General features: G+C 39.5%; 1 pseudogene; it reads left to right on the top strand.

Moving 5' to 3' along the window:
- The first annotated feature begins 223 nt into the window (after positions 1-223).
- Positions 224-625, top strand: LOC129065330 (40S ribosomal protein S24-like; annotated as a pseudogene).
- The last annotated feature ends 7,529 nt before the right edge of the window (positions 626-8,154 follow it).

Genomic DNA, 8,154 nt, shown 5'->3' with positions numbered 1-8,154 from the left:
TCTGTATAAGGGTTCGGGGTGGGGGAAGGATTATAAGGGGACTAAATGGTAATGGAAAAAATACAGTAAAAATCTTTTTAAAAAGAGCATTGGGGAAATGACTAGCTCTACATCACTAATATGATGACTGAGAGATACAGTACATAGAGAATCCCAAAGATTCCACCAACAAACTATTACAACTGTCTTTTCCTCCCTTGCCGCTTGAAGATTAGCAGCCATCATGAATGACACTGGGACTATCCAGACCAGGAAGTTCATGACCAACAGATGACTTCAGCGGAAACAAATAGTCACTGATGTCTTTCATGCTGGCAAGACAACAGTACAAAAGACAGAATTTCAGGAAAAACTAGGCATAATGTGTAAGACCACACCAGGTGTCATCATCCTTGTGTTTGGATTCAGAACACATTTTGATGGTGGCAAGACAATTGACTTTGGCATGATTTATGATTCCTTGGGTTATGCAAAGAAAAATGAACCCAAACATAGACTCGAAAGACATGGCCTATATGAGAAGATGAAGGCCTCAAAAAAACAGAGAAAGGAACGCAAGAACAGAAAGAGGAAAGTCAGGGGGACCGCAAAGGCCAATGTTGGTGCTGGCAAAAAGAGGGAGTAAAGATTCTTCAGTGATTTTATCCGTGGTGATTGCACAGATTTCTCACAAGAGGATTAATAAACTAGGGTTTTTATTTGAAAAAAATTAACTACTAGAACTGGTAAATGAATTCAGCAAAGTAGCAGGAAACAAAATTAATATCCAGAAATCAGTTGCATTTTTATATGCCAATAACAAACTAAAAGAAAGGGAAAGTAAGAAAACAATCCCAGTCACGATTGCTTCAAAAAGAATAAAATACTTAGGAATATACCTAACCAAGGATGTAAAAGACCTGTACTCAGAAAATTATGACTGAAGAAAGAAATTGAAGAAGATACAAATAAGTGGAAGCACACACCACGTTCATGGACAGGAAGAATTAACATCATTAAAATGTCCATGCTACCCAAAGCAATCCACAGATTCAATGCGATTCCTATCAAGATTCCAATGACGTATTTCACAGAACTAGAACAAATATTTCAAAAATGTATATGGAACCACAAAAGGCTCTGCATAGCAACAGCAATCCTGAGAAAGAAAAAAAGTTTGGAGGAATCATGCCACCTAATATTAAACTATACTACAAGACCATAGTAATCAAAGCAGCATGGTACTCGCATAAAAACAGACACACAAACCAATGGAACAGAATAGAGTCCAGAAATAAACCCACACCTTCATAGTCAATTAATACTCAATACAGGAAGCAAGCATGTACAATGGGGTAAAGATAGTTTATTCAACAAATGGTGTTAGGAAAATTGGACAGATACATGCAGAAAAATGAAACTAGACCTCCTTCTTACACCATAGACAAGAATAACTTTAAAATGGAATAAAGGCTTAAATGTCAAACCTGAAGCCATAAAAACCATAGAGAAAAACATACGCAGCAAAATCTCAGACATATACTTCGTATCAATATTTTATCGGATATCTCTCCCCAGGCAAGGGAAACAAGCAAACAAACAAACAAAAAACAAATGGACTATATCAAACTAAAAAGTTTTTGCACAGCAAAAGAAAACATCAACAAAATAAAAAGACAACCCACAGAATGGGAGAACACATTCGCTGATAGTTCTGATAAGGGGTTAATATCCAAAATTTATAAAGAACATACAAAACTCAATACCAAAAAAACAAACAACCCAATTAAAAAGCACCTCTTTAAAGAGGACATACAGAGGGCCCATAGACATATGAAAAGATGTTCATTGTCACTAATCATCAGTGAAAGGCAAACTAAAACCACAATGAGACATCATCTCACAGCTGTAAGAATGGCTATCACCAATAAATGAACAAACAAGTATTGGCAAGGATGTAGAGAAGTGGGAACCCCTGTGCTCTGTTAGTAGGAATTCAGACTGGTGCAGCCACTGCAGAAAGCAGTACAGAGATATTTCAAAAACTTAGAAATGGACCTGCCTTTTGACCCAGTAATCCTACTTCTGGGAATATATGCAAAGGAACTCAAAACAGTAATTCAAAAGAAGATAAGTGCCCCTATGTCCACTGCAGCGTTATTTAAAATAGCCAAGATATGGAAGCAGCCCAAGTGCCTCTCAGCAGATGAGTGGATGAAACGGCTATGGGACATTTATACAATGGAATGCTACTTGGCCATAAAGTAGAAAAAAATCTTACCCTTTCCAACAGCCTGGATAGACCTGGAAAACATTACGCTAAGTGAAATGAGACAGTCAGAGAAAGAGAAATACTATTATGATTTCACTCCTATGTGAATCTAATGAACAAACTGAATAAACAAGGAAAATAGAGACAGACTCATAGGTAGCAGGATGGCAGCTAAGTTGGCAGGGGGCCAGTTAGGGGTAGAGGGATGGAGCAAAAAAGAAAAAGGTCTAATGGACACAGACAAGAGTATGGTGATTGCTGGGGGAGAGGGTTATAAGGGGACTAACTGGTAATGGAAAAAGTACAATAAAAATGACCATAAAACACGTTAAAAATGGTTAAAAAAAAAAGAGTGTCAGGAAAATGACGAGCTCTACATCACAAATATGATGAGTGGGAGGTGGTGCTCCTTGATTATACTATCTAATAGTAAAATCTGACTTGAAAACTGAGTTTCACTGTCCTGAGTTATGTTGGTTTAGCCAAAGTTTAAACTGTCACATTTGACATATAAACATATAGGCTAAAAACATATAGCTTGGTTACTGACACTGAAAGTCTTGTTGATTTAGGACAAAAATAACACTCAGATAAAATTCTTTGTAAATTCATGAAAAATAAAATGGTATACACACTTAAGAAAAACTAAAATATGTTGTTTTGTTTGCAAAAGTTAGAGTGATTGAAGCACACATTTAACTTAGACATATATGTGTCAATTTTTAAATTATATTTGGCCAAAATAAGAATAATGGTCCCAAGATTCACCAGCAAATTAAGAGAGCTTGACACAGGAAAAACAATGGGTTGATTTAAAACAAGAGGCAAACCCTCAGAACTTTTGGTTCACCAGCAATTAGCTCTCAAATAAAGCTGAAAAAATAATTCTGTGGGTATTTCTTATCATTACAAGATGCAGAGAGGAAGAACACTAACAACAAACTAGAATTAGACGGGCAAGATGGTGGAAGAGTGAGTGGAAGTCACACTGACCTCCTCCCAGGACCAGTCTGGAATTACAAATAAATTGTGGAGAAATCACCTGGAACAAACAACTGAACAATAGTGAGAGAGGAGCCTTATAACCTCGGACAGACATGAGAATCAGCTTTAGCACAACCTGACTGGTAAGGGGTGTAGTAAAGACTCGAGAAGGTGGACTAGGCATCCACGGGTGGCAGCACCAGAAGGGTATTGAAATGGCCAGTTGGGTCCCCCTGAGAAGAGCAGGGTCTAAACCGTAAGCAGGGATCTCCAGACTACACCGCCAGAGCCCGAAAAGTACACAGATAACACCCAGCTATGAAAAGTGGCAGGTTGCTCTCTGCCAGAGATGGGTGGCTGGGATGCAAAGAACCATTTAAGGGGCCAACGCATACAGTTGTATTTGTAGCCACTTACCCTGGTCTCCGGCAAAGGTGTGCTCAGAGTGGGCTGGAGATGCTGGAGGAGAGACTGGGGAAGGTGGCTTTGGGAGAGAACTGAGGAAATAGCCAGTGCGATCCCCGTGCTGACTCATTCCTCATACCTCAGCAGCCATCCTGCCAGGAAGACCACTCCCCTGAGTGGCAGCAGCGTGAGACGACCCAATAGCCCCGCCCACATGAGGGACTCTGCCCTGGCCTGGTGGTACTAAAGCCTGATAGCTGAGTGCAGAGTGGCAGCCACCGATAGTAGATCCCTGGCTAAAGGGGGCACAGAGTGGACTAGAAGACGCTTGAGAAGAGAATGGACAAGGAGGCGTTGGGGAGAGAACAGAGCAAGCAGCCCGCAGGATTGCAGCATCACGGGGCTGACTCCTCCCCCATGCGGCAGCAGCTGTCCTGCTCAGTAAGACCATGCCCGTGAGCTGCAGCAGAATGAGAGGTCACAATAGCCCTGCCCCAAGGAAGCTCTGCACCAGCCTGAGGCAACTAAACCAGGTTGCTGAGTGCAGAGTGCCTAGATTAACAGCTGAAGGAGACAGCTACAGAAGGTAGATTCCTGGAAGTCTCCAACAGACTGCCTAAGGTCAGGCAGGGTCACCATCTGATGTCACCAGAGGCAGATTCCGAAAGAAAAAACAACAGTAAATACTAGAGGTTACCAAGACAAATCCACAGTGGTCTTCTCCATGATTTGTGATATTTTCTTTGCTACATAGCTCTTTCATGTCTATCGTGGGTCCATCAAGTTTGTGCACATTAAGTGACTACATTTTATACTAATAGTTTATTTCTCTCCTTTCTTATACTAGTCTTAATCTCCTTATAGCCTTCTAATACTGGTCCATTTGCTGTTGATAGTGGGATTGCAGGGGGCAGTTATTTTTGCCTATGTGGGTTTGTTTCCTGGGCTTTGTGGTTTTGTTCTGACAGCACCTGCATGAAAACACACAAGACATGGTGGGCAGAGTGACGCTCAGGCAACCAGCTGGAGGGTAGGACTCACCGAAGAACAACCAAATGACAATCAAAACCCAATTACTACCAGAGAGCCAACATAAATGGCGTAAAAGGCATCCAAAAGCTGTAAGTTCTGGAGATCAAGGAGACTGCACCACTGAATCTCACAGGCCTCCTCCCATAGAAGTTCACATCACAAAATCAGGAAGTCAAGACAGATCAATATAAGATGCAGAAGCAAGAAAGAATAGTCTCATAAATAATGGGAAGACAAAGAAACACCCCCCAGTCAAAGGGAAAGGAGGAATCCCCAGAAAGAGAACTAAATGAAACAGAGGCAAGTAAACTATCAGATATTGCGTTCCAAACAATGGTTTTAAGGAAGCGCAATGAGCTCAGTGAGCTCAGAGAGAATTACCAAAAAACTACAGGGAAACTATGAGGGACTTACCGCAAACTATATCAGCATGAAAAAGGACATAGAAACTATCAATAAGAGACAAGAGGAAATGAACAATACGATTTCTGAATTGAAGAACACAATAGAAGGAATCAAAAGCAGCCTAGCTGAAGCAGAGGATCGAACCAGCGAGCTGGAGGATAAGGTAGGAAAAAACTCCCAGAAAGAGCAAGAAAATGAAAACAGACTCAAAAAGAATGAAGAGGCACTGAGGGAAATGCAGGACAACCTGAAATGTAATAATATCTGTATGATAGGGATACCAGAAGGAGAAGAAGAGGAGCAAGGGATAGAGAACCTGTTTGAAAAAATAATGATGGAAAACTTCCCTAATTGGAGGAGAGAAAAAGTCACCCAAGTCCAGGAAGCACAGAGGGTCCCATTCAAGAGGAACCCATGAGGTCCACTCCAAGACACATCATCATTAAAATGGCAGATAGCAAAGACAAACAGAGAATCCTGAAGCAAGCAGGGGAGAAAGAAGTAGTAACATGTAAGGGAGCCCCAATACGGGTAGCAGCTGACTTCTCAACAGAAACACTGCAAACCAGAAGGGAGTGGCAAGAATATTCCAAGTCATGAAAAGCAAAGGCCTGCAACCAAGACTTCTCTACCCAGCAAGGCTCTCCATTAAAATGGAAGGTGAAAAAAGGAATTTCCCAGACAAAAAGAAGGCTAAAAGAATACATCTCCACCAAACCAGCATTATAAGATATGCTAAATGTACTGCTTTAAGAAGATGAAGAAAAACAGTGAGAAAAGAGGAACACAGCTAAAAAGGGAAAAAATTGAATAAGTACCTATCAATAATAACTTTAAATGTAAATAGATTAAATGATCCAGTCAAGAGACACAGGGTAGCTAAATGGATTAGAAAACACGACCTGCACATACGCTGTCCTCAAGAAACCCAGCTCAGAACAAAAGACCTACACAGACTGAAAGTAAACAGTTGGAAAAAATATTCCAAGCAAATGGACAGAAAAAAAAAAGCTAGGGTAGCAACACTTATATCAGACAAAACAGGCTTCAAAACAAAGGTCATAAAGAGAGACCCAGAAGGACATTTCATAATACTCAAAGGAAGAATCCATCAAGAACACTTACACATTTTAAACCTATATGCACCCAATATAGGAGCACCCAAATATATAAGGAAAATCTTGGAGGACTTCGGAAAGATATAGACAGCAACACACTGATAGTAGGGGATTTTAACACCTCACTGTCAGCAATGAACAGATCTTCCAAGCAAAATATCAACACAGGTATTGTGGAACCAAACAACATATTAGATCAAATAGAGTTAACTGATACACATAGAACATTTCATCCAAAAGAAGCAAAATACACATTCTTTTCAAATGCACATGGAACATTTTCAAAGACAGACCACATGATAGGACACAAAACAAGCCTCAACAAATTCAAGAGAATTGAAATCATAACAAGTATGCTCTCAGATCACAAGGGCTTGAAACTAGAAACCAACCTGAAGGAAAAAGTCAAAACCATTCAAACTCATGGAGACTGAATAGCATGCTCTTAAACAATGAATGGGTCAATAATGAGATGAAAGAAGAAATCAAAAAGTTTCTGAAAACAAATGAAAAAGAACACACAACCGTCCAAAACCTATGGGACACAGTGAAGGCAGTCCTGAGAGGGAAGTTGATAGCAATGCAGGCCTAAATGTTTAGGAACATTTTTAGAAATGTTTCTAAAAAACATAGAAAGATTTTAAATATACAACCTAACCCTACATCTTCCAGAACTGGAGAAACAACAAACAAAGCCCAGAATGAGTAGAAGGAAGGAAATAATCAAGATCAGAGCAGAACTGAATGATATAGAGACTAAAAGAACAATTCAAAGGATCAACAAATCCTGGAACTGGTTCTCTGAAAAGATGAACAAAATGGACAAGCCTTTAAGCAGACTCATCAAGGAAAAAAGGGAGAGGACACAAATAAATAATATCAGAAATGAAAGACAAGAAATAAAAACTGACACCACAGAAATACAAAGGATTCTAAGAAATTACTATGAACAATTAAATGGCAAGAAATTTGAAAACCTGGGTGAAATGGACATATTTCTAGAAAAATATAACCTTCCAACACTGAATGAAGAACAAGCAGAAAGGCTGAACAGACCAGTAAGAGCTGATGAAACTGAAGCAGTAATCACAAAACTTCCGGCTCACAAAAGCCCTGGACTGGACAGTTTCACAGGAGAATTTTACAAAACATTTAAGGAAGAGCTAACCCCTGTCCTTCTCAGGCTATTCCAAAATATCCAATTAGAGGGAAGACTCCCAAACTCTTTTTATGAGGCCAGCATCATCCTAATCCCAAAACCAGATAAAGACACTACAAAAAAAGAAAACTACAGGCCAATATCACTGATGAACATAGACGCTTAAATCCTCAAGAAAATATTGGAAACCGCATTGAGCAACACATTAAAAAGATCACCCACCATGATCAAGTGGCATTCATCCCAGCGATGCAAGGATGGTTCACTATTTGCAAATCAATAAATGTAATAAGTCACATAAAGAAAAGGAAAGACAAAATTCACATGATCATATCAATAGATGCAGAAAAAACATTTGATAAGCTACAGCATCCATTTATGATAAAAACACTCAGTAATATGGGAATAAATGGGGCATTCCTCAACATAACAAAGGCCATATATGAAAAGCCTAAAGCCAACCTCATACTCAATGGGCAAAATATAAAAGCTTTCCCACTAAGATTGGGAACACTTTCATCACTTCTCTTCAACATAGTATTGGAAGTCCTAGCCACAGTGGTCAGACATGAAAAAGAAATAAAAGGCATCCATATTGGAAAGGAGGAAGTAAAACTATCATTGTTTGCAGATCACATGGTAGTGTACATAGAAAACCCCGTAGGCTCCACCAAAAAAATTACTGTACCTAATCAGTGAATTTGGCAAAACAGCAGGATACAAAGTCAATATTCAGAAATCAAAGGCATTTTTGTATACCAACAATGAAATATCAGAATCAAAAATCAGGAAAAAAAATC

Source organism: Pteronotus mesoamericanus, unplaced genomic scaffold (assembly GCF_021234165.1).
Source record: "Pteronotus mesoamericanus isolate MK-2021 breed Mesoamerican mustached bat unplaced genomic scaffold, CSHL_Meso_final contig_177, whole genome shotgun sequence".
Lineage (NCBI taxonomy): Eukaryota > Metazoa > Chordata > Mammalia > Chiroptera > Mormoopidae > Pteronotus > Pteronotus mesoamericanus.
The sequence above is the reverse complement of the archived record's forward strand: the minus strand, read 5'-3'. Positions and strand labels throughout refer to the sequence as shown.